The following is a 24,483-nucleotide window of genomic DNA, read 5'->3' as shown; positions in this document are numbered from 1 at the left end:
TAGCAACCAAATAGGTTTACTCTATAAGCTGGCCAAGTCAATTGGAGGGTTTGATCATAGGAGTTGGCATTTCCTTAGAACCTATCCAATTTATTGATTTGGGAGCCAACAGATTGGCGACTCTGTTGGGGACAATTATTAAGACTCTGCTGTGGGAGAGAACTCAGAAGAAAGAAAAAACTTTCCTCTTAAGAAGAGAGGTGGCGACTCTGAATTAAAAAAAGGGAGAGGAATATCTATGGACGGAATGAGGTCAGTCACAAAAGGACAACCTTTATTTCAGCTAGATTTTTCTCAACAAAAGAACAAAAACAAAGAAGAATCCATGAATGAATTCATGAGAGAAAGGTACAATCAGTATAAGCATGAAAACAACCAACATTCACCTTTAAGAGAACAGGATAAAGCAACTACTTCAAGCCCATCAAACGAGGATTTGGTTGCAGCATATAAAGCCCAAAAAGGCCGATATCAAATTCCCCCTGGTTTTGAAAATCATGAAGCATGATCCAAACAAAACACAACGCCTTCATCAGGATCAGGTATGGCAGATCCTACAGATAGATTTACCGATTTAACTACACAAATGATGGAGGTAGCTGCTAAAATGAGAGACTCAGGAAGGACTCAGGAATGTTTGGAGCTATGTGCTAAATTAGGCATAAATGTTGGTGAGGATGACTTTAATAAAGATGTAAACAATTACAGAAAAAAATGTGCTCAGGGAGTGAGTAAAACAAAGAGTAATAATTTTAAGGCTTATGAGAACCCCTTGTTTGGTAACAAAAGGGATGATCATGTGCAATCGAGTGCACCACCAGCCCAGCCAAATTTACATAAAAACTTTGCTACTCATAACCAGTTTCCACCTCCAGGTCAATTTTATAACCAACATCCACCCCCTGATCAATTTCAATATCAGTACCAGAATCAATACCCATTTCCTTATCAAAATCAAATGCCCTTATATGGTAATACAAACCAAAACTTTGGGAATCCTCATGGGGGACATGGGCTAATGAATATGGAACAAATGAGGCAGTTTGATTTCTCGGGAATGATGGTATACCCATATCCTATCTCGAATGAAATCAGGTCTGCAATACCAAGATTCACTGGAAGTAATGCAATTTCAGGGGAAGCTCATTGTAAGGCCTTTGATGTAGTAATTGAAGATTTTGGTTTACCACATGAAGATGTTAAGATCAGGTTATTTATGTAGTCATTAACAGAAGATGCAAGAGATTGGTTTAGGACGTTGCCTGATGCATCCATTATAAATCTTGCAGAATTCAAAAGCTTATTCCTTGAGCAGTATGGAGACCATAACAGCCCTGAATTTGCTTTGCATGAGATCATTAGCATCAAAAAAGAGCAAAATGAATCAGTGGTAGATTTTAACAAAATATTTAACAAGGTTCTAAACAAAATCCCCAATAGGATGAAGCTAGTACCTAAGGTAAGCATTATATATTACATCAATGCTTATGATAGTAAAACAAATTATGAGTTGAGAACCAGAAATCCTAGAGACCTCCAGGATGTTATGAGAGATGCCATTGTTATAGAAAATAACAGGAAGGCTGTTGGTAAAGTGGGAAAAAGAGAAGATGCAAGATTGTACAATCCTAAAGCACCCAAGGCTAATAAAGATGAGGATAAGCTTGACAAAGTTTTGAATGCTCTAAAAGATCTATCTATGAGGGTAAACAAAATAGAGAAACAACAATATTATTGTCCTGAGAGGCCTAGATTGCATGACATGCCCTATAACACTACCTGGAAAGATGGAAAACCAGTAGACAGGAACCACAGAGATAACCAGCAAATTCTAGATCCCTTGAAAAGAACAGTGAACTATACTCAAGATGATGACATGTGGTGTTATGCTTGCAATATGCCACATGCTCCCTCTTTGTGTGCTATAGCAAAAGGATTATAGGAGGAAGAGAATGGTTATGAAGAGCATATGGGTGACCCGACTGTTAACATGATATCCTTTGCAAAAGAAGGAGGATCAGATTCTATGAACATTGATCAATGCTATGTGTTCCCCGTAACCACCAACATAGGTGAAGGTGTTAAGCTCAGAATCCCCACTGAAGAATAAAAGAGAAGAATTATAGCTTATTCCATTGCACAAGCAAAAATAATTTATGATTTGAGGAATAGAGTGGTGAATCCAAAGCAAGGCAAACTTGCTAGTCTTTTTATAAAAGAAGCTGATGAAACACCCAAGCAAACAAATAAAGCAACTAAAACTAAGGAAGATGTACTAAAGAATAATACAAGGGGTCCTAATGTTCAAAAGGAAGAGATAGCAAAATTTCCTTTGGCACAACACTCCACTTCATTTGATATTTCAAATGCATTAACACAATTAAAAGTTTCTGTTCCCTTAATGGAAATAATGAAGTTTCTTGAATACAGAGAAAAAACTCTTGAGATAATTTCAGGTGTCCAAAAGGAAAAGGTGAATGAACAAAAACAAGAGGTTCCAAAAGGTAACAATAATGAACAAATGGCCCCAGTTATATATTTAGGGTCCACCATAACCAAAAACCCAACACAAGTAGACCCATTTTACCTCACTCTGGTGGTAAACAATAAGAAAGTAAAGAATTGTATGATCGACTCAGAAGTAGCCATAAATGTTATGCTTGTTGGAGTGATGAAAGAGCTTGGATTGGAAGTTGATACTACCTTTGGGAAATGTTATGCCATGAACAACAGGTCAGTCCCAGTGGTTGGCATCATGAAGGATGTAGAATTAAAATTGGCAGCTTGTCTAGAAGCATCGTACAAAACAGATATTACAGTGGTGGATGTCCCTCCAAACTATGGGATGTTGCTATCTAGGCAATGGTCGAACATGATTGGAGGGTATGTGCAATTAGATTTGTCATATGCTACGATTCCAATAAATGGGCAGGAGGTAAAAATTGATAGGGAACCCCGGTCCACATATATCATAGAAGACATGGAAGAGACAGCAAATCAAATATGTTTTTTGCAAATTGATATGGACAATTTCCAAGTGTAGTTGACAAAACCTAAGGTTGTTGAGTGGATCCCCATTGAACCAGGTCTAGTTGGGAAGGATGATCAAGTGTGGAAAATGTTCTTTGATGGGTCTTGTAGCAAGGAAGGGAGTGGGGCTGGGATCCTATTTATTTCACCCATAGGGGAAACATACAAATACTCTTTCAAATTGTTATTCGAGTGCACAAATAACATTCCAGAGTATGAAGCCTTACTCACTGGTCTTAATATAGCAGTTAAACATGGAATTAGATTACTTAGTGTGTTTGGTGACTCAGAGTTAATAGTCTCACAAGTAAAGGAGAAGTATTCTTCAAAACACTTAAGATTGAAACAGTATAGAAATGTTGTCTCGGATACTATAGAACTTTTTGATGCCTTTCAAATAAACTGGATAGACAGGTCAAAGAACATCATGGCAGACTTTTTGGCCAATATTGCATTAAAGGATAATGATATAACACTAACTGAGATATCTGAAGTAGAGATGAAAGTAAGACCATCTATTCCTGACAACATACATAATTGGCAAGTGTTTCAAGATGATGCAGACCTATTAAAATTCTTACAGTGTGCTGATCGCTATCAGACTCGGGCGATAAATTTCAATGACTTCGTGGAAGAGACTGAAGGTAAGGAAACCTTATTTGGACATGAAATCATACAACTAAAGTCAAATAAATTACCAAGAGGCTTAGTAGCATTGGAAAGGGCTTTCAATGCTCAGGATGTGATTGAGACTAAAGGATCAACTATTAAAGAAAGTGATGCGGAACAAGTCAATTTAGGAAATGAAGAAACTCCTAGAAATGTTTTCATTGGGAAAAGGCTAACTCCTGCCATGAGGCAACAACTGATGACTTTACTGAGAAGATATAAACACATGTTTGCATGGTCTTATGAAGATCTCAAAGCCTATAGAGAAGATCTTTTTCAGCATGAGATACCACTTAAGCCAGAAGCTAAACCATTCAGACAAAAGTAGAGACCTATTAATCCAACATTGTTACCAAAAATGAGGGAAGCGATCATAAAAATGAAAGACACAGGAATTATTGAACCCTGCAAATATTCCACATGGGTTTCTAACTTGGTGCCAGTCAGAAAGAAGAAAGGGGATATTAGATTATGTGTGGACTTTAGAAACTTAAACATATCATCTCTAAAGGAAAATTACCCATTGCCAAATATGGACAACATGCTGCAGAAGGTGACAGGGTGTGAGTTATTATCTATGATGGATGGGTTTTCAGGTTATAATCAGGTGAAAGTTAAAGAAACTAAAAAATATAAAACAACCTTTACAACTCCATGGGGCACTTATGTATATGCACGAATGCCATTTGGATTGACTAATGCTGGTGCTATATTTCAGAGAGCAATGGATGTGGCTTTTGCAGAGCTGATTGATGTAATCATGGTAGTATACCAAGATGATTTAACTGCATACTAAAAAAAGGCTGATGATCATTGTGAGCACCTTGAGAAGATATTCAAGAAAGCCTTAGAGTATGGGATTTCCTTGAATCCTAAAAAATGCCATTTTGGTGTCGAAGAAGGAAAGTTACTTGGACACATAGTATCCAAGGAAGGGGTAAGAATTGACCGTGAAAGGGTGGCAGCTATCAATGAGGTTCCCATTCCCCAAACTATCAAGGCCATTCAATCATTCCTTGGACAAATAAATTTTGTAAGAAGGTTTATTCTAAATTTTGCAGACATAATAAAACCTATAGTAGAGATGTTAAAGAAAGGAGTCCAAATAGATTGGACTGAGGAAGCAACTGATTCCTTTGTAGCGATCAAAAGAGCGGAAGCACCAGTACTAATCTTTCCAGATTTTAGCAAGCCTTTTATAATATTCTCATTCGCCTCCTGTCACACAATAGCAGCAGTATTACTATAGAAGAATCCAGAAGGATATGAGCAGCCCATTGCATATTTTAGCAAGTCTTTGAGCCCTTCAGAAATAAAATATGAGTTGAATGAAAAGCAGGCTTATGCCTTGGTCAAATCAATAAAATAGTTTAGACCATACTTAGTGGGGGTTGAAGTTATAGCATATGTTCCTAATGTAGCAGTGAAAGATATCTTCAGACAAACTGAGGTCACAGGCAAAAGATGTAAATGGATCAACCAAATACAAGAGTTCAACATTGAACTCAAAATTTCACAAGTTATCAAAGGACAAGGGTTGGCCAAACTCATGATAGGAACTGAAATTGAGGAGTCTTGTGTGAATCAAGTAGGGTTAGAAGAAGCCAACTTTAGCATTGAGAATACAACATGGTACACTGATATCATATACTACCTTAAGCACTTGAAATGCCCAGATGGTATGACTGATAATCAGAGAAGAACTTTAAAGTTGAAATCTGCGAGATCTGTGATTGTCAATGGGGACTTGTATTGGAAAAATAGAGATGGGATATTATTATTATGCCTAGATAACTACCAAGCAGAGAAAGTTCTCCAAGAGATGCATGATGGGGTTTGTGGTGGTCATTTTTCGGCTAAGACTACTGCACATAAGATATTGAGAGCTGGATACTTTTGGCCATGTGTTTTCAATGACTCTTACAGATATGTTAGAAAGTGTGAAGCTTGTCAGAAATTTTCAGGCAAAATGAAATATCAAGGGTCACTTCCATTAAGACCAATGCTAGCTGAGGAACCATTTCAGCAATGGGGAATAGATTTCATAGGAGAGATATCAGAAAAATCCAGTGGAGGACACAGATGGATATTGGTCGCTACAGACTATTTTACCAAGTGGGTAGAGGCAATACCTACTAGACAGGCTACTAGTAAAGTGGTAATAAAATTCATAATGGAGAACATTATTACTAGATTCGGTGTTCCTGCAAAGATCATCTCAGACAATGGCATGTCCTTTAGGTCTGAGGAATTCAACACTTTTTGTGAAGAATATGGCATTCAAATATCTCATTCTTCTCCTTACCACCCTCAAGGAAATGGGCAAGCTGAATCAAGCAACAAGAACATCCTAAAGATCATTAAAAAGATGTTAGGACACAACAAGAAGGCATGGGATTCCAAATTGAGTCTTGCATTATGGGCAGATAGAATAACAGTAAAGAAATCTACGGGAAAGTCTCCATTTGAGTTGGTTTATGGCAAAAGAGCCAGATTGCCTTTGGACAATCTCTTGCCTGTACATAGATTCATGACTCAAGAAGGGATAGATGGTGAAGACCCCTCACAAGAGAGGATGATTCAGTTAGTAGAGCTTGATGAAGTCAGATTAGAGGCTCAGAAGCAGAATATCAAAATTCAAAATCAGATGAAGAGGTTGTATGACAGGAGGACAACAAATAGGAAATTTTGTGTGGGTGATTGGGTTTTAATGTGGAGTGCCAGGAGTCAAGACAAAGGCAAGCATGGCAAATTTGAGGCTTTATGGATCGGACCATATGTGATTATGGATAAAAAAGGAGAAGATTCCTACCTGCTCCAAAATACAATAGGGGAAGTCCAAGAATTGCCAGTACATGGACAATTCTTGAAAAACTTCTTTTCTTGATATATTCTGTTACGTGTACAGTAGATTAGGATCCACTTCCATTGTAAATACCATGATTTGTCAAAATGTATCCTCGCTAACCAGAGATTCTAAATTCTTGAAGACATACACAATATGCCTCCATCCTCAGTCAGAGCCACTGTTGAACACTATATTTGAAATAAAAAAAATCTTCCCATAGGCATGAAAACTAAAAGATCATCGGCCAAAATATCATGTCGAGCATCTCAAAAGGAGTTTCACCAAAAGAATACATTCATCGAAATGGAACATGACGTGTAAAACAATAAATTAAGATGCCTTCGGCAGAATATCTCTTTCTACAAAAGAAAGAAGCCACTCATCGACATCCCAGTTTCATTGAAAAAGTGAAAAGAAAAAGGCGAAAGGTGAAGTCGAGGAAATACAACTGTCGAAGAGACTTAAAAAACATTCATCGATAACATTATATCGAATAAAAACAGAGGGGTTTCATCGATGAAAGGGACATCGGAGAAAAAAGGATTTCGGAGGGCTTGCATGAACTTTCACCGAAGAATAGAACTCATCGAAATATGATTTCGATGAAACTCACGAATGACTCATCGAAAGAAAGTTCATCGAAGAAAAGATGATTCCGAGGAGACTACAAAATGGATTTTCGACATAGGCCATTCACCGAAAAAGTGATATCAAGGAAAATGAACTTTCGATGAAAGATCAAAGCATTCAACCGAAGACAAGGGTTTCATCGAAAACTCGATTCACGATTATTTCAGTTGAACAGTACGTCCCGCGAAGGAGTTAAAAGCCCAAGTGGAGAATGTCACATCTGCAATTAAGTTTAAACATTTGAATAGCCATTATAAATGCAGAAACATTAACTGTGCACAAGTTGCCCATGCAATTACAGCTGAATTGATCAAATTTTCATAAGGACCAGATTGATGCCAAAAGATGGAAAATTACAAGGAATTTGTTGAAGTTCGTAAACGACAATCAGAAGAGCTTGACAATTCTCCAAGTAAGTGTGATTTCTCGTATTAACTGAAATTATGGAATCTTCTTCTTATTCTAAAAATAGTAGACAAGGGAAAGAATTAAACCTTGAAGAGAAGCCCAAACGACAGAAAAAGGAGGGTAGAGCTTTAACTCAGGATTTGCTAGACCAGTGCCCGACATCCAGTGTGAGGTCCAAAAAGATCAAGAGTGAAGAAGAAGGGTTGGAAGATAGATTTGAACATCTAGGAGACATATGGAGTGAAATCAGAGGACATGAGTTGTTCCTATTTAGTTACAAGAGAAGGGATGCTCTTGAGCCCATAAGTAACCTGTGGAAGAAAAACTTAGGGAAATTAGTATTCCCAAATGTATTTGTGGATGTTGAATTAATGAAAGCTCTGGTAGATTGCTATGATCCAAAAACCAAAACCATATGCGACTACCGAGGGAATCCCTTGGTGGTGATTAACAAACAGACTATTGATATGGTATTTGATCTAGACTGGGAAGTTGAAGAGAGAATTGATATACAGAAACTATCATGAGAATTCTTTAATTTGGAGGACATCTAAAGGACATGGAGATTGCCCATTCACCGGCCAAAAGTAGGAGGGTCCTTTGTTCCATTCAGTAAAGATGACAAAGTGTCGTTTGATGTCAACCAATTCCATCTGTATTTTAAGTATACATACTATGCTGTAGCCCAAGTATTAGGCTTAGAGGCTCATCCTCTCATGGATATTGGGGTTATGGTTCTATGTGCTGATTTACAATCGAAAGACCCTAGGTCATTTGACTATGCCACTTGTGTTGCAGAAGCCCTAAATCATGGGTTGGAAAAGTTGAAAGGAGACCTTGTAAATGTCCATTTCTCGTTGTATTCTTTATTGATGCACATCATTCTTTATTGTGGACAAGAAATCAATTTCTGGTCAAACGATTTCAGCATCAGAGGTTATGATAAGAATGGTTTGAAGAAACCAGTTCAGTTGTGGGTTTCTACATGGGATCAAAGATTCATAAACAACCAATATTGGCACTTTCAGGAATATTGTGTGAAACCTCTTAGTGCGTCTTTTGGACAACATAGAGATTATACTCTGTCTCCTGAAATTAAGAGATTCCTTAGGCCAAAAGACTTCTCTCCAGAGTCTCAGATTGATCACAACTGGGGTGACTGGTATTGCCACCTTAATCATACATAAATCAGGCTATTTGGGTATGAAGGAAAGCCATACATGCTTCCAATTACAGTACCAAACAGGGTGGCTAGCCTAGAGATTGTGAGACAATTATTTGCTGTCAGTGCCAAACATCTTACGGATTTTGGTAAACAATCCATTGTGCCAAGGTTATTGGTGTTTTCTGATTTTATTGTTAAAAGTTCCAAAAGTTATCATTTACTTCAAAATAAATTAGATTATTATGGCATGACTCTGGGTGATCCTAGAGAGAACTTTGATCCCGAGGGATATATAAGAGCTGCCAGGGCATCACAGAAACTAAAAGTCGGAATACATGTGGCTAAAATGCCAGACGATTTGATCAAGAACCTTGAAAGGGAAGAGGCCAGGATTTTGAGAGAAAGAAGCGAGATGACTTGGGAAGCCTTCATATGGAAACAAGCGAGGGGGATGGTGGATGGAGACCTACTTGGAAACCTCCAAGATCCTTTGGAGGTACCCAAAAAACTACTTCAACATGAGGTCGAGATTATGCATAGAGTTACCCCACAGTTCCTCCATTTTATCAACACTGAAAAGGATAGTCAACCATTGGCTCACATGTCACCAAAATCAGTTGCTAGTAGCATCCCTACTGATTCCCCTAGAGAAGATTATCCCCCTAGTTTTGAAGCAGAGGTGGATGTGGACACTGGTGAATTTAATATCAGGGATGTAGTTGATATAAGGATGACAAAACATGAGGACTTTGTTGCTAATGATGGATTCGCTTCTTCAAGGGAATTCCTTTCATTCTTGTACCAGTATAAAGGGGCTCATGTGAAATGAAGTATGGCTGGGAGACCAGAGGAAGAACAGATGAAATTGATACCCTCATGAAAGATATGACCCCTGAGAAAGGGAGGAAAATATTAAAGGAGGTTAGTGTTATCATCTTTTCTAGTTCGGACATAAATTCAGCACTTCTCTTTGACAGATTCTTGAAGAAGCAGGACCTAAATCCACAGGTGTTTCCTCAAGAGATAGATAAATTGTTCCTAGGCTCCGGATATGACCCTGATCAAAAACCTCTCCTACAATAGGCACTATATCCGAAAGGAAAAAGACCAATTATTGTGGATATTGAAGAAACCTTTGGACACCTCATGATTCATTAGGTTGGAAAGACTGACCCTAGGGTCACTGCAAAATTGAACCTGGATGTAGCCAAATTAAATTTGGATCAGACAGAGTTTTTGGTCAGGGAAAATATTACCTATAAGGGCTTATATGAAAGATCTAAATAGGAGAATCAAAAGCTACAAGCGAAGATATTGCAACTTGAGATAGGAACTCCTTTAAGTGAATATGCTTCATATCCCACAGGACAGAGCTTGGATGATGTTTTTGATGTTCTATATTGGAAGTATCAAGCGGATAAGGCTACCAAATAGGTAAATAATATGCAGCAAAAGATGGATAAATTGATTGATGATATCATTTAACACCGATTCAACACCATGCTTATACATGTCAAACATTATTGGAGGGTGTACACTGGAACCATAAAGGCATCAAGAGAGCACAAAAGGTTAAAGGCATGATTACATGAAGTGATAAACAGTGCTGATGTGATGACACTAGAGGAAAAAGCTGAAGGGACTTCGTATATGGAAAATCATGTTAAATTCGAAGATATGCTAAAAGGAGATCTTAAAGAATTGGATGATGGGAGTCTTATTGGAATGCCCTCGATTTATAAAGAAGGAGGAATGATATCTATGGAAGATCTGCGGAATGAACTTATAAGCATCAAGGATCGGGCTCTGTCAAGATTGGATCGAAGCAGAGACATGGCTCCTACCGTCAACCAAATGATATTTGAATACCTTTCACAAGGAGAAGAATTGAAGAAACAGATTATTAGGATCAAGACTTTTAAAGAGGATGATTATATTCATCATTTAGGAATTCTTAATCTCTTTTTACTTAAGTTTGTTAGGAATGTTCAAATTAACAATTAGTATTTCGAAAAGACGCGTCTTTTCATAAGTAGCTTTTGCTCTCATATATATATGAGAGAGGTTTTTGTAATATTTTGAAGGGGAGAGATCGTTAAAAATAAAACAGCAATGTATGATAGCCTGTAAGTTTTTCTGTTATACAAATTTTGATGGAATACATACTATGATCAGTCGTTTTTCTTTGCGTATGTGTTGTGGATTATTTCATTTTGTTATTGGCAGTCGCTTGTGATATTATCTAAAGGAGATAAGGTTATTCATATTCTTTGAATGAAATTTATGTTGTATGTTATAAGGTTGAAATAAAAGTTCTGCTTGTGAATTGTAATTGTTCTTTGCAGTGCTTACTTGAATGGTCCCTTAAAGGTAGGGTTAAATTCATTCAAGCAACTTAAGATATAGGCATTTAATTGATCTCATAAGAAATAGTAACCGACAGATCTATAAAGGGGTGGGTTTAAAGCTGTCTCACAAGTTCGCACAGTAAGTCCTAAAGAAAATGTAATGACTCTGTAGCCCAAACAGCGAAGAAGGCGCTGGCTATTTACAAATTACACTTATCATCATATTCATCATATGGTATTTTAAAAGCAATAGGAGTAACTAAGTAGGAAACATAGATCGAATAGCTTCTACAACAACAATCCTGAACTCATATGCTATATCTCCATCCTAGGAACTTATGCCATTCTAAGATAGGGGGAAACCAGATCAAGATACTTAATCTGCTATAAAAAGCACTGGTCATTAAAAACAACCGGTGAATAGGTATACCTGCCTAGGTCCTGCAGAGCCTAAAGTGAGAGAGTTAGCAACCAAATAGGTTTACTCTATAAGTTGGCCAAGTCTATTGGAGGGTTTGATCATAAGAGTTGGCATTTCCTTAGAACCTATCCAATCTATTGATTTGGGAGCCAACAGGCTTCAATCCACTGGACTAGAATGTCGTTGGTTCTACATCTTTGCTTGATCTCTAAAATCTTTCTTATAACTTCTCACTTATATGTTCTCAAATGATTCACCAAAACCATCAACTCTTTCTCCACAAATAATTAGAACTCAATCAAGTTGTCCCAAAGACCAACTGTTCATGAAATGTGCAACGGTAACATGTTGGCTCAAATAACTAAGAACATCTCCAAAACATAAAATGATACGTAGACCTCCAAGAATATCGACCAACGACCAAAGCAATATGTCCAATGATCTGCAAGCCATGGAGATCAACCACAACCTAATCCAACTTCGCAAAACACACTACAAGACTAACCAGTAAGAACGTATCAACCGGGCCAATACTGAAATTGATATCTCATCGGAATTATATCCAAATGCCATGAAACTCGAACACGACAAAGACCACGAACTCAAGGGAATAAATCCAAGTCCACAACGCTAAACTCTTAAACAAGAAAAAATGACACGATCTCTAACAAATGATTTGCATGCCTTCATATATACCATCTGCAAATAATTACAGCTCAATCAAGTCGGCTCAAATACCAACCGGTTCATGAAACATTCAATGGTAACATGTTGACTCAAATCACTAAGAAAATCTCCAAAACATAAAATGATGTGCAGACCTCCGAGAATACTGGCAAACACCCAAAGAAACATCTCCAACAATCCACAAGTCATGGAGATCAACTATAACCCAATCCAACTTCTCTCAACACACTACAAGACTAACGGGTAAGAACATATCAACCGGGCCAATACCGGGATCAATACCTCATCGGAATCAAATCCAAATTCCATGAAACTTGAACAAAGGAAAGGCCATGAACTCAAGGGAATAAATAAAAATCCACAATGCTAAACTCTCAAACAAGAATAAATACCACGATCTCCAAGCAATTGCACTTCTAACTGCTCAACTGGTAAGAACTACATTAGTGCTCCTACATCAAATATTTATTAGTGCATTTTAATATATGGGAATATTATCAATTTCTTCTTATGTTCCAATTATTATTCACTCCTTGCTTATCGGATCCTCCAATTACTAACATAAAAGAAAAGAAAACAAAAAATAGATAACTAGAAGCTGATTAATAAATTTCACATGTACGAATAACCGCCCACTTTACCTCTAGTAGTTAGAATTTTTGGACTTTAATTTGAGGAGTTGTTGAAATTTATTAGTTCCCATAGTGCATGAATATTGGGGCATTTGTGGATAAGTATTGGCCACTTTTGAGGTGGTTGTAATACACAGTTATTGGGGCATTTGTAAGAAGGTATGAAGTGACACTTTGAAATGACCACTTTTTTACTAATGCGCACATAACAGATCCCATAGCATATGTCGTTACTACCCAAAAGTGAAATCAATATCTATAAGTAGTTGAGACAATAAAAAAATTGTCGAAATCTAATGTACCATTTAGAATCTACGAGTGTGCCAAATTAGCTTTAATGACAACTAGTACACTTCCCCTAGATAAGATGTAAAATTATTAATACTTTTGATTATAATTTAAAATAGATAACTTTATTTATTCAATAAATAGATTAGTGTTACCATTTTAATAGACCTAAAAATATTGTAGCACATTATTCAAAAAACTATTAATATAGGGGAAGAACGCCACTAGCTATTATATTTCCAATAACTGAACACTCCTTGCACAACTAAGCCCCCAATTACTAACTTTAAAGAAACCAAAAGAAAAAAACTAAAATCTCATTAATAAATTTCTCTTGTACCAACAGTCAACCATTTTTTAGCACTTTTGGATGACCATAATTAGCCCATTTGTGCACCTTTATAGGTATCCATAGTGCATGATTATTGAGGCATTTGTACATAACTATTGACAATTTTAAGTGTATGGTTAGTGGGGAGATATCGGGTAACACTTTGAAATGTGTACTTTTTTACCCTTATGCTCATAAAGGATCCCATAGAAGGCATCTTTACTACCGAAAAGCCAAAAGAAATTAGCTATAAGCAGTTGAGTTGCATACATAGATAACATAAAAACTCATTGAAATCTAATGTACGATTTAAAATTGCGAGGGTGCAAAATCTTCTTCAACAACTACTAGTATGCTTCCCCTAGATAAGTTGTGAAATTATTAATATTTTTTATTATAGTTTAAAATAGATAATTTTTTTTTTTAAAACTAAATTTTAGTTACATTTCTAATAGATGTAAAAAATAATATCACATAATTAAGAAAAACATTGATATAGGAGAAGAGCACTAGTAGCTATTGTAGTTCTAATAGAGAAACACTCCTTGCACATCCAACCTCCCAATTACTAACCTTCATGAAATTAAAATAAAATAGTTAAAATTCCATTAATAAATTTCATATGTACTGATAGTCAACCATTTTTAGCATTTTGGATCATGGTTTGCCTATTTGTGCACCTTTATTGGTACCCATAACACACAGCTATTGGGGCATTTGTGCATAAGTATTGGCAATTTTAAGTGCATGGATACTAGGGAGATATTGAGTGACACTTTGGAATGTTTACTTTTTGACCCTTGTGTGCATAATGGATCCCATAGCATGTGTTGTTACTACCCAATAGCCAAAGCAATAGCTATAAGCAGTTAAGTCACATACAAAGAAAAAAATAAAAATTATCAAAATTTGATGTACCATTAAGAATTTGTCAGTGTGCAAAATCATCTTTAACGATTACTAGTACGCTTCCCCTAGATAAGATGTAAAATTGTTCTTCTATTTAGCTTGAAGCAATTTCAAAATACCATAAAAAATTAGGGTAATAAGATAAGGATGAAAGAGGCTTCAAAGAGGCAAAAGAACCAAGAAAAATTGAAAAGAGTGCCTGAAAGCCACTCATAGGAGGAAATTGAACAAACATGATGATTTGTATCATCTTCAACATTTAATAATTAGTTTCAATTGTTGACCATCTAAAGAATTTTGTGCATATCAAATAAACTTCAAAAAAAAAAAAATTAAAAAAATATTTAATTTTTTAAATATATAATTAACTAGCTTGGCATTAAACTTATTATTAGATATGTTATAAAAAATTAAATAACAAATATATTTAAATATATAATTTTGATATCTTATATTAAAAATATATTTAACACTTATATTATATTAAAAATTAAGAAAATATAGCATATAATAATAAATTAAAAACATTATATTACTTATCTATATATTTTTTTAAAGTTAAATAACAACTGTTAGGTACTGTGAGTACTTGTAGTAGAAGTAATAACTATAATAAAATAAGTATATTATAGTAGAAGTAACAAGTATATTGTAGTAGAAGTAATAAATATACTAAAATAAGTATTGAATTCCATAATTTATTGAATTAGTCTAATAAGAGTTGCAAACTTCAATTTCACATGCATATCAAATTTGTAGTCATCAAAATTAGTTATATTATAAAAAAAAAAATTAGTTCAAAAGTATTTGATTCATAGATAGTTTTTAATACATATCAAATCTAAAACTAAAAACTTAGTTGTAAATATTAATTCATTATTCTAAATTAAATTTATAATAGCTATAATTTAATTGATTTCTCTATAATTTATGTTAGTTTTTTTTTATTTCTCTAAAATTCTTAAAAATGAAAAGTGAAATAAAAATCATTAAATTTTACATCCATTAATTCAATTTAAATGATATAATGATTTTCACAAATAATAATTTAATATAAGTCTTAAATTAAATAGAAAATAAAACTACTTTAAAAATTAATTTATGGTTTTTAAAAATAATATAAAATTTATAATAATAAAATAATTCTAATTGATTTTAAAACTTATGAATATATCACAATTAATTTTTAACGTAAATTTAACAATCTAAAAATAAAAACAAAAAGTTGTTTGATTTCTTATAATTTTAACTAAAAATATGGTCTATCATAGTGAATCCCTATAAAGTCGTGTATAGGAGGCAAATTGTTTTGGGAAATTAAATAGTCATAAAATATTTTTTTAATTGAAAAAGATAAAAAATATGCATATATATTATAAAAAAAATGTTAAATTTTATAGTAAAATAAAAAAATACTAGATTATAATTGATTTAAATAAAAAAAAATTAATTATTTAAACTTAAAAGTAAAAATTCATATGGCAAGTATGAATAATATTATTAACATTTACAAGGACACCCATCCAAATCTAAAAAGACTCCTAAGATTTTTGGACTTGAGAATGGTGGCAACGATGAGCTAACAGGTGTGTTCGTTCCATATTTTTATTTCAATTAATATGAGTGAAAACTCTCCCTCTTCCCTTTGCTGTTCGGCAGAGGCCTTATCCCTTATCTCTCCCTCGGCTACGCCTAGGGCATCAATGGCCTCTGACAATCCAAACTTGCTTAATCCCACCAAAACCATCAACTCTTTGCCTACAAGACCCAAATCATTCTCTGAGGTAGTTCCTAACTCTGGCATTTCCATTGACGCGAGCGCAAGATTTGATCTAGCGAGTGCTCTTGGAACCTCTGAAACCGGTATGAGCAATGGGGTTGTTGCTGCTGCTTCACCTTTCTCTATTTCTCTGAATCCGGAAATGCTTGTTGAAATTGTGAAGGAAAAAAATAGGTTAAGGAATTCTACTATTTTTTTCTCTGCTATTGAAGTAGACAAATGCCATCCTAGAAAATTTTTAGATGATTGGTTCCATAACTACTAGAACTTGAAACTTGGCTTTCATATTTCATTTTGCAGACAAATTAAAAAAGGATTATATGTGATTTTCTTTGCTAATCATGAATCCTAGGCCGAAGTGCTTAAAAAATAGTATTGGACCGTGGGTTCTACCTCCTTTCGTGCCCTGGCTTGGTCCCCCGAGGCCATTCATGAGGAAGTTCTTGCCCTCTCAGCCCCTCGGTGGATCTTTGTTAAAAAAATCTCACCTTTTTTATGGCACTTCGTTCCGCAATTGCTTGAACCACTTGGTAAAGTCATCCGGATGGATGACATGGTGAGATTGGTTTCGTATATGGATGCCAGGATACTTATTTCGTTCAATCCTAGTAAAGAGATTCTGGATGAAATCAACATTAACATTACTAAGGATAATTATTCTTGCCCTATTGAAGTTCTTGGAGGTCTGAACGCTTGCTTCCTATGTAGAAGGGAAGGGCATTTGAGGAAGGACTGCCTCATCCTAAAAAAAAAATCTCTGCTGGCTAAGCCCTCACCCCTCCAAAAACCCACCAATACTGCTAACCCTAATTTGGAATCCTCTGTGATCAAAACCCCTGATGCGGGTGAACATTCTAATCCCCTCCCTACTGCTCCTTCCCCTGTCATAATCTCGACTAACTCTGTGTCTGTTGAAAATGAGAATCAAAATGATGATTTCCAAACTGTGGCAAACAAGTCTAATAAACGTATGCGTAGGACCAATAAGAAGACGAACACTTCCCCTGTGGGTTCCTAGTACTTAATTCCTCTTCTAGCCTCAAGCGCAGACAACCCCATCTTGGTCGTCTCTCAAGAAACCCAAAGTAGTTCCCCCCCAACTAATTTGTTCAACAAGGACCCCTCTATATTTTTCACTGACTCAGACCCTCCCCAGAACTTCCCTCATAAGATTTTCAAAGAGATAAGTGATGACTATGTGCTTGAGGTCATCCCTACTAGTAAACATTACTCAAATTCTGCTAATCTCCACTCCAAGAAGTCCATGGAGGTGGATATCTTGTCCCCTGTTGTCTCAGTTAATGATGATGAATTCAAGGGTGTTTTCTCCACATCGAAACAATGGGGGAGGCCTTTGGGTTCCAAGAAGAAGAACTCCTCCAGTAAAAAGAACGGGGACACCCCCTTTGTTACTATGACCCCAATTGTGGGTTTAGCAGACCAATGCTCTCCTCTCCCCCATGTTTCCTCATGAATTGCATCTCTTGGAACATAAGGGGTCTTGAATCCTCTGACAGGAAATTTCTTATTAAGCATTATTTAGATACTTGTAAGTCCATGGACTTTTTGATGTTATAGGAGATTAAAGCTATTGGTTTCATGCTTGAAACCAATCTTAACTTCCTTTGGAAGGATGCTATCAAATTCTGCACTAACCACCCTAGGGGCAGGGGTGGAGTTGCCAATATGGTTAACCCAAGATGCGGGAATTATATCATTGGTAATGGGATCTCCCCTTGTAATAGAGCTGTGTGGATTACTATTAACTACAACAGTAATACCTTTGGCATTTGCTCTATTTATGCATCAAATGAATTTAGGGAGAGAGTGTGCCTCTAGGACTGGCTGGCCGCTCTGCCTAATATCCCATGGCTTGTGGGTGGAGATTTCAATATGGTTGAATCCCAAGAGGAAAAAGTTGGTGGTCTTTCATTTGCTTGGAAAGACTTGGAAAAAATCCTCTAGAATAGAATGAAAAATGCTAAACTTCTCTTTGACCCCTTGGCTGGAAATAAAGACACTAATCCAGGCTTATGGCATACATGGTGTAATTTCCAAAAAGGGCCCTCTAGAATTTATTCCAGATTAGACCGTTTCTATGTTATAAAAATATCTTCTCTGTCTTGCCTAATAACCCAGGAAACTCTGTCCTCGTCACCTCCACTTCCCTCTCTGATCACCATCCTATCTCTTCTTGTATTAGATTTTATAATTCCCCTATGCTCAGAAAAGACTCCAATCCTAAGTTATCCTGAATACTAGCCTTCTTAAAGATGAAGACGTTCTTCTTGCCATTCATATCGTTAGACTCATTAATAGGTATAACTTTCCCTCAAGCTCCCATACTGACAGATGGAACATGAACATTCTCGCCTGGTAGAATCTATTAAAAACCATTGGCCAAAAAAGAGCCAAAGACTATAGATTCATTGAAAAAAATCTCTCCTCTGACCTTCAGAGAGCTGAAAATGACATTCAAGCCAACCCCTCGGACTATAATCTCCTCTCTCAAGTTCTCAATGCTAAGGAAGCCCTTAGACAACACTAGCAAGTTAAAACTAGAGGTGCCAAAATTAGATCCCGTGCCCACTGGCTTCAGTTTGGTGATCGTGGTTCTAAGTTTTTGTTTAACCTCATAAAGCATAAATAGTCCAATGAAAAGATAGAGATAATAATTGTTGATAATCAAGAAATTACAGACCTTGACAACATCAAAGAGGCCATTGTTGAATTTTACCAAAAAAATTTCATGTCTGAGGATTCGGAGGAGGCTACTTCCCTTAGAAATCAGTGCAGATCTCTTATCCCGAATAAGATATCCAATATTGATTCTGACCTGTTGTCCAAATATATCTCCTTGGAAGAGATTGGAAAAGCCATCAAATCCCTTAATAATGACAAATCCCCTAGGCCTGATGGCCTACCTTTGGAGTTTTACAAAGCTAACATTAGTTGGATATGTAAAGATCTTCAAGATATTTACTCAGAAGCCTTATCTAGAGGTTCCCTGGGTAGCTCTATCAACAATGGTATTATCAAATTGATTCCTAAGGATGGGGACAAGGCTCTCATAAAAAATTGGAGACCTATCACTCTTCTTAATGTCTCCTATAAAATTTTTGCCAAAATTATGGCTCTAAGACTTGAGAATATCCATCCCAAATTTGTTTGTTCTACTCAAACTAGATTCATTAAAGGAGGATATATTCTTGAGAATCTTATTACTAGCTGGGAAGCCATGAATTGGGCCAATTACTCTCACCCAAATTCTGCCATGTTTCTTTTGGACTTCGAGAAGGCCTATGACATAGTGGAATGGAGCTTTATCTCCATGATGCTTGAGGCTTTTGGATTTCCTAGAGTTTTCTACAACTCTGTTAATATGTTGCTCAATGATGCCTTTGCCTAGATTGATGTTAATGGCTCTCTTTCTGACTCCTTCCCCCTTGGTAGAACCATCAGGCAAGGTTGCCCCTTGGCCCTTGCCCTCTTTGTTATCACCTATGATGCCCTGTACTACATTCTTAGGGATAACTCTATCTCCCCTATGGTTAAGGGCATCTCTCTCCCTAATGATGATAAGCTTATAAATAGCCATTTTGCCGATGATACTGCCATCTTCTTTGAAGCCGGTGCTGACAATTTTGAAGCTTTGTAGAACAAACTCAGTTTCTTTTGCACTATTTTTGGTGCTCATTTATCCCACTCCAAATCTATATGTCTTGGATGGGATGTTTAGCCCCCTGACTGGTTTAAAAATTATGATTTTCAATGGGGAGGTCCTCATAAAATTGTGAGAAATTTGGGCATCCCCTTTTCTATTGAACCCTTCGTAAAGGATATGTGGTCCTGGGTTAAAAATAAAATCACTAAGAAGCTGGATAAGTGGCATAACAAATCTTTATCCTTGGCCGACAGAGTTCAAGTCTGCCAAAAATTTTTCTCTTCCTACAATATCTACTATTCCTCAGCTTGGATGTTTAGTAATTACCAAATCTTGGAAATCCAAAAGGTTGTCAAAAACTTCCTATGGTCTGATGGTAAAGGAAATAGAAAGATGCATGTTGTTAAGTGGGATTGGTGCCACTCTGATAAGCTCCTTGGGGGCTTGGGATTGAAGGATCTTAAACTTCAAGGGATTGCCCTTGCTACCAAATGGATTTTCCACTCTAAGGATAGTAATGATCTGTGGAAGATCCTTGTTAGGAACAATATAGAAAGGGGATTCCCCAAAAATGTAAAATCTTGGAAGAATCTGCCTTTTAATGATTTGATTATTGGCAACTTTCTTATTGTTGTTCATGGATCCGCTATCTTTAGGTCCATATGGAAAGCCTGGAGTTATGTTAGGAAATATACTACTATCAAGGATTTCCATGATGATAATCAGCTATATGGTGAAAGGTCCATTTGGTGGAACTTGCACTTATCTGGCAAACCCCTCGCCCTCCCCCAAGGCTGCTCTACTAGATACTGGTCTAGTATGGGCATTTGTTAGTTGACTGACCTCTTTGAGCATGACAAGTTAATCAGCTGGAATGATCTTAGAAATAATTTTGATATCTCAGCATCCCAGAAGAAAACTTATAATATGATTCTTAAAGCTATCAAGGACTTGCCTACTACTTGTCATGTGGACTTGCATAGATACTTAAACTATAAATGGCCGGATGGGAACATTTTATCCAAAATCAAAGCTAAGATCATTTACAAAGTGATTGGATATAATGATGCCATCATTGACCATGTCAATTCTGTTTGGTACTCCTCTCTTGGAATTTGCTCTGGGAAGAAATATTTTAGTATATTATGGAAAGGCTCTGTTGAACCTAAAAGAAAATGCTTTAAATGGCTTTTGCTTCTTGACGGACTCCCAATTAGAAAAGACACCTCTGCAGCTAAATACTATAATTTATGCAGGCTTCCTGAAACTTGAAGACACATTCTCTTTGATTGTATTTTTGCTAAGGAAATTTGGAATATGTTTGGTATCTCTTATCCTATGAATATTAATATTCTTGAAATTATTACTGGGCATATTGAGGGGCTAAAAAAGATACTAATCTGTTTTGGAACATTCTCTCTTCTAACATCTTATGGCAGATCTGGAAATGTAGAAATGAGGAAAGGTATCAAAACAACCCCAGAGCTCTTACTAAGTTTTTCGAAAAATCACATATTTTAAAATCTTCTTGGAGGTTAATACCACAATGCTGATTAATAAGGAAAAACTCAAAAGGTTCTTGAAGGAGGGATATGTCATTTTTGAGATGACGGATGGCTATGAATGGAGGAAGAACATGGATAACCTACAGATGTTCGAGAAGACTCTCAAGATGATTAGCCAAGAGGTTAAGAAAAACAAAAACTCCAAAAAGGACCAAATCCTAGAGGTTGCTCAGATACAGGAGAAGAAAAACATTGTGTGGATGGAGGGAGCTATGGGGTGGACTGCCTGGGTGGACACCCATGATGATATCTTACATTAGTCTTTTAGTGTTCTTTTTGTTTCTTTGCTCAAGATTCTCTAATATGTGAATTTCGTGATTCTCTTGTTGTGAAGTTGGGCCTCGGTTATTTGTACATCTCGATGTAACTGGTGATCCCCTTATTTTTAATATTAAAAAAAAGACTCCTAAAAATGAAATTGAAAGTGAAATTGATACCCATCCAAATCTAAAAAGACTCCTAAAAGAGGGCAGGAAACTAAGACACTCTTTAACATTTTGCATGACAAGACAATAAAAAGGCTAGGACAACCACATCACCTTCATATTGACTTCAATTCTTAATTTTCATAGCACATGCAAAAGACACACAATTCAAACCACGTGGGTACCCGTAAACGTCATCGCGAACGACATTGTGTTGAACACTTTTCAATATCTAAGAATAACCAACGTTTCACGGCTCCTTTAGTCTCTGGAATATCAACGATTTTTTCTATAAATTGAAACTTGTTCGTAATAGATCACACATATTTGCCTTCCTCTGTCAAGTTTACAATCAATCAGACAAAAATGGCTTCCTTAGAGTCTTCCATGGAGGCACATCTCCAGCGCTATGAAATATTTCTTACAGCAGCCAAGCCCATGGCCCTTCAAGCAGCTGTCTTGCTTAACATTCCTGACATTATTGGTAGTCAAAATCAGCTCTCCGTGGAGGAAATTGCTTCCCATATTTCTGCTTCCACAAACAAACCTGCGCGCATAGATTGCCTCTCTAGAATCATGATGCTTCTGGCTTCCATTGGAGTCTTTACTGAAGAGACCACAGTAGATAACAGAGGCATTCCTCAATTAAAATATGGCCCAACTGGCCTCTCTAAATTGCTGGCAAATAATGAGCCGCAACAATCTTGTGCGCCACATCTATTGTTCTTGAATCAAAAAATTGTGACACAAGGTTATCAGTATTTTCATGATACTGTCATAGATGGCTGCCAACCATTCACCAAGGCCCATGGCATGAGCATTTTCGAGTACAATAGCAGGAATCCTGAGGCAAATTGAATTTTGAATGAGGCCATGACTGCTCAGACAAGCCCTGTAATGGCATCTCTGTGTAAGGTGTATGGTGGTTTCAAGAGCTTCAAGAGCGTGGTCGATGTTGGAGGAGGAGCAGGTTCTGCTATATCTACAATTGTTAATGAATATCCCCATATTCATGGCATCAATTTCGACCTTCCTCATGTTGTAAGGACTGCTGCTCCAGCTAAAGGTCAGTAACCATCTCCATCTCTAAACTTCATATATGAAGATCTTGCTCATTACAAGTTCAAAACAACAGTTTCTTATTAAGAGAGACACAGTGTATTATAATTATTATTTAGTTTTTAGATTTTATTGTATAAGATCACATTTCATGATTTGAGAAAAGAATTATAGTGTAATTAATTAAAAATCTATATACAGATCTTGCCTGTGCTTAATTTTTAAGTTGCATGCAGATCTTAGGTTGTGCTTGATCTAGGAAGAATGTTCTGCTTGAAATAGGTTACAATAATTCAAACATCATTATTTCAAATATTATTAATGTGGCAAATGTTAAATCAAGTTCATTTTCTCATAGAGATTTGAAATTTCAGGAGTAGAGCATGTGGAGGGTAATATGTTTGACCAAATTCCATTAGCAGATGCAGTTTTCATGAAGGTACAGTGGTATTTTAAAATATTATATTTTATTTAAATGAAAATTTATTTTTTTAAACAATAATTTTTTTGTTTATAGACGATTTTGCATGATTGGGATGATGAACATTGTTTGAAAAATTTAAAGAATAGCTATGACGCTATACCAAAAGATGGGAAGGTATTAATTGTGGATGCGATCATTGATAAGGAAAAAGGAACCAAAAGACAAGTGGGACTAATGTCTGATTTATTAATGATGGCTCTTTCTGTTGGTGGAAAGGAGAGAAACGAGGAGGAATTTAAGAACTTGTTTTATAAAGCAGGGTTCAAGGGTTATAGTATCATTGAATTACCTTTCTATCATGCACTTATAGAAGTTTCTAAATAGTAAGTAAGAAGAAGAACATAACAAGTACATGCTAAATAATAATAAATGGTAATATGCATATAGCAAAGCTCTAAACCATATGTGGTCCATTCCATTGGACAAGACTGGAATAGTTTAATATTTTATTTATTGTAATTCCATCATCTTATATGAGAACAAGTTTTGTTTCAAGTTATTGTATGATTTTTCTTTATGTTTTGGGTTATTTTTTATGAGAGTGCTCTAAATGTAATAGGTCTTTAAGAAGTGGTGAATTCTTGAATGAATTGATTGATTCAATGACTATATCCTGATTCTATATCATTCTTGATGGGAATTGAATTCATTTCAAATTATAATATAATTTTTCTGAGTGCTTACATGCATGTGTACGTGTTTTAATTTTTGTATCTATTGATTCTTTTATTTTTCCAACTATTGAAATTAAGTCTCTGTGATTTTTCATTATGTTTTAGGCTGGTTTTGATGGGAGTATTCTAAATGTAATAAGTCTTTAAGTGGTATATTCCTACATGAATTTGGTTGATAGCATTACTATATCCTATTTCTACTATCATTCTATGTAAGAAGAGGTTTTTTTCTTAAGTTTTTAAGAAATGTATTTGCATCATTTAATTTATTTACATAATTTTTAAACTTGTCCCCTTATGATTTTCCTTTATACTTTGATATATTCTTAAATCAATGTGGTTATTGTTGTTGTTGTTATTAATTGCTTCATTTATGAGTTTGAACCATGTAGATATGATGTGATTTGTTTGTATAGATGTAGATGTAATGATTAATCTTTAAAAAAATAAATTCAAAATCATACCT

The 24,483-nt window shown here is 35.8% G+C and overlaps 1 pseudogene; it reads left to right on the top strand.

Moving 5' to 3' along the window:
* The first annotated feature begins 22,166 nt into the window (after positions 1-22,166).
* On the top strand, positions 22,167-23,667 carry LOC131079283 (caffeic acid 3-O-methyltransferase 1-like; annotated as a pseudogene).
* Positions 23,668-24,483: the final 816 nt, after the last annotated feature.

Source organism: Cryptomeria japonica, chromosome 4, assembly GCF_030272615.1.
Source record: "Cryptomeria japonica chromosome 4, Sugi_1.0, whole genome shotgun sequence".
NCBI lineage: Eukaryota > Viridiplantae > Streptophyta > Pinopsida > Cupressales > Cupressaceae > Cryptomeria > Cryptomeria japonica.
This window is presented reverse-complemented; position numbering and strand designations above follow the sequence as displayed.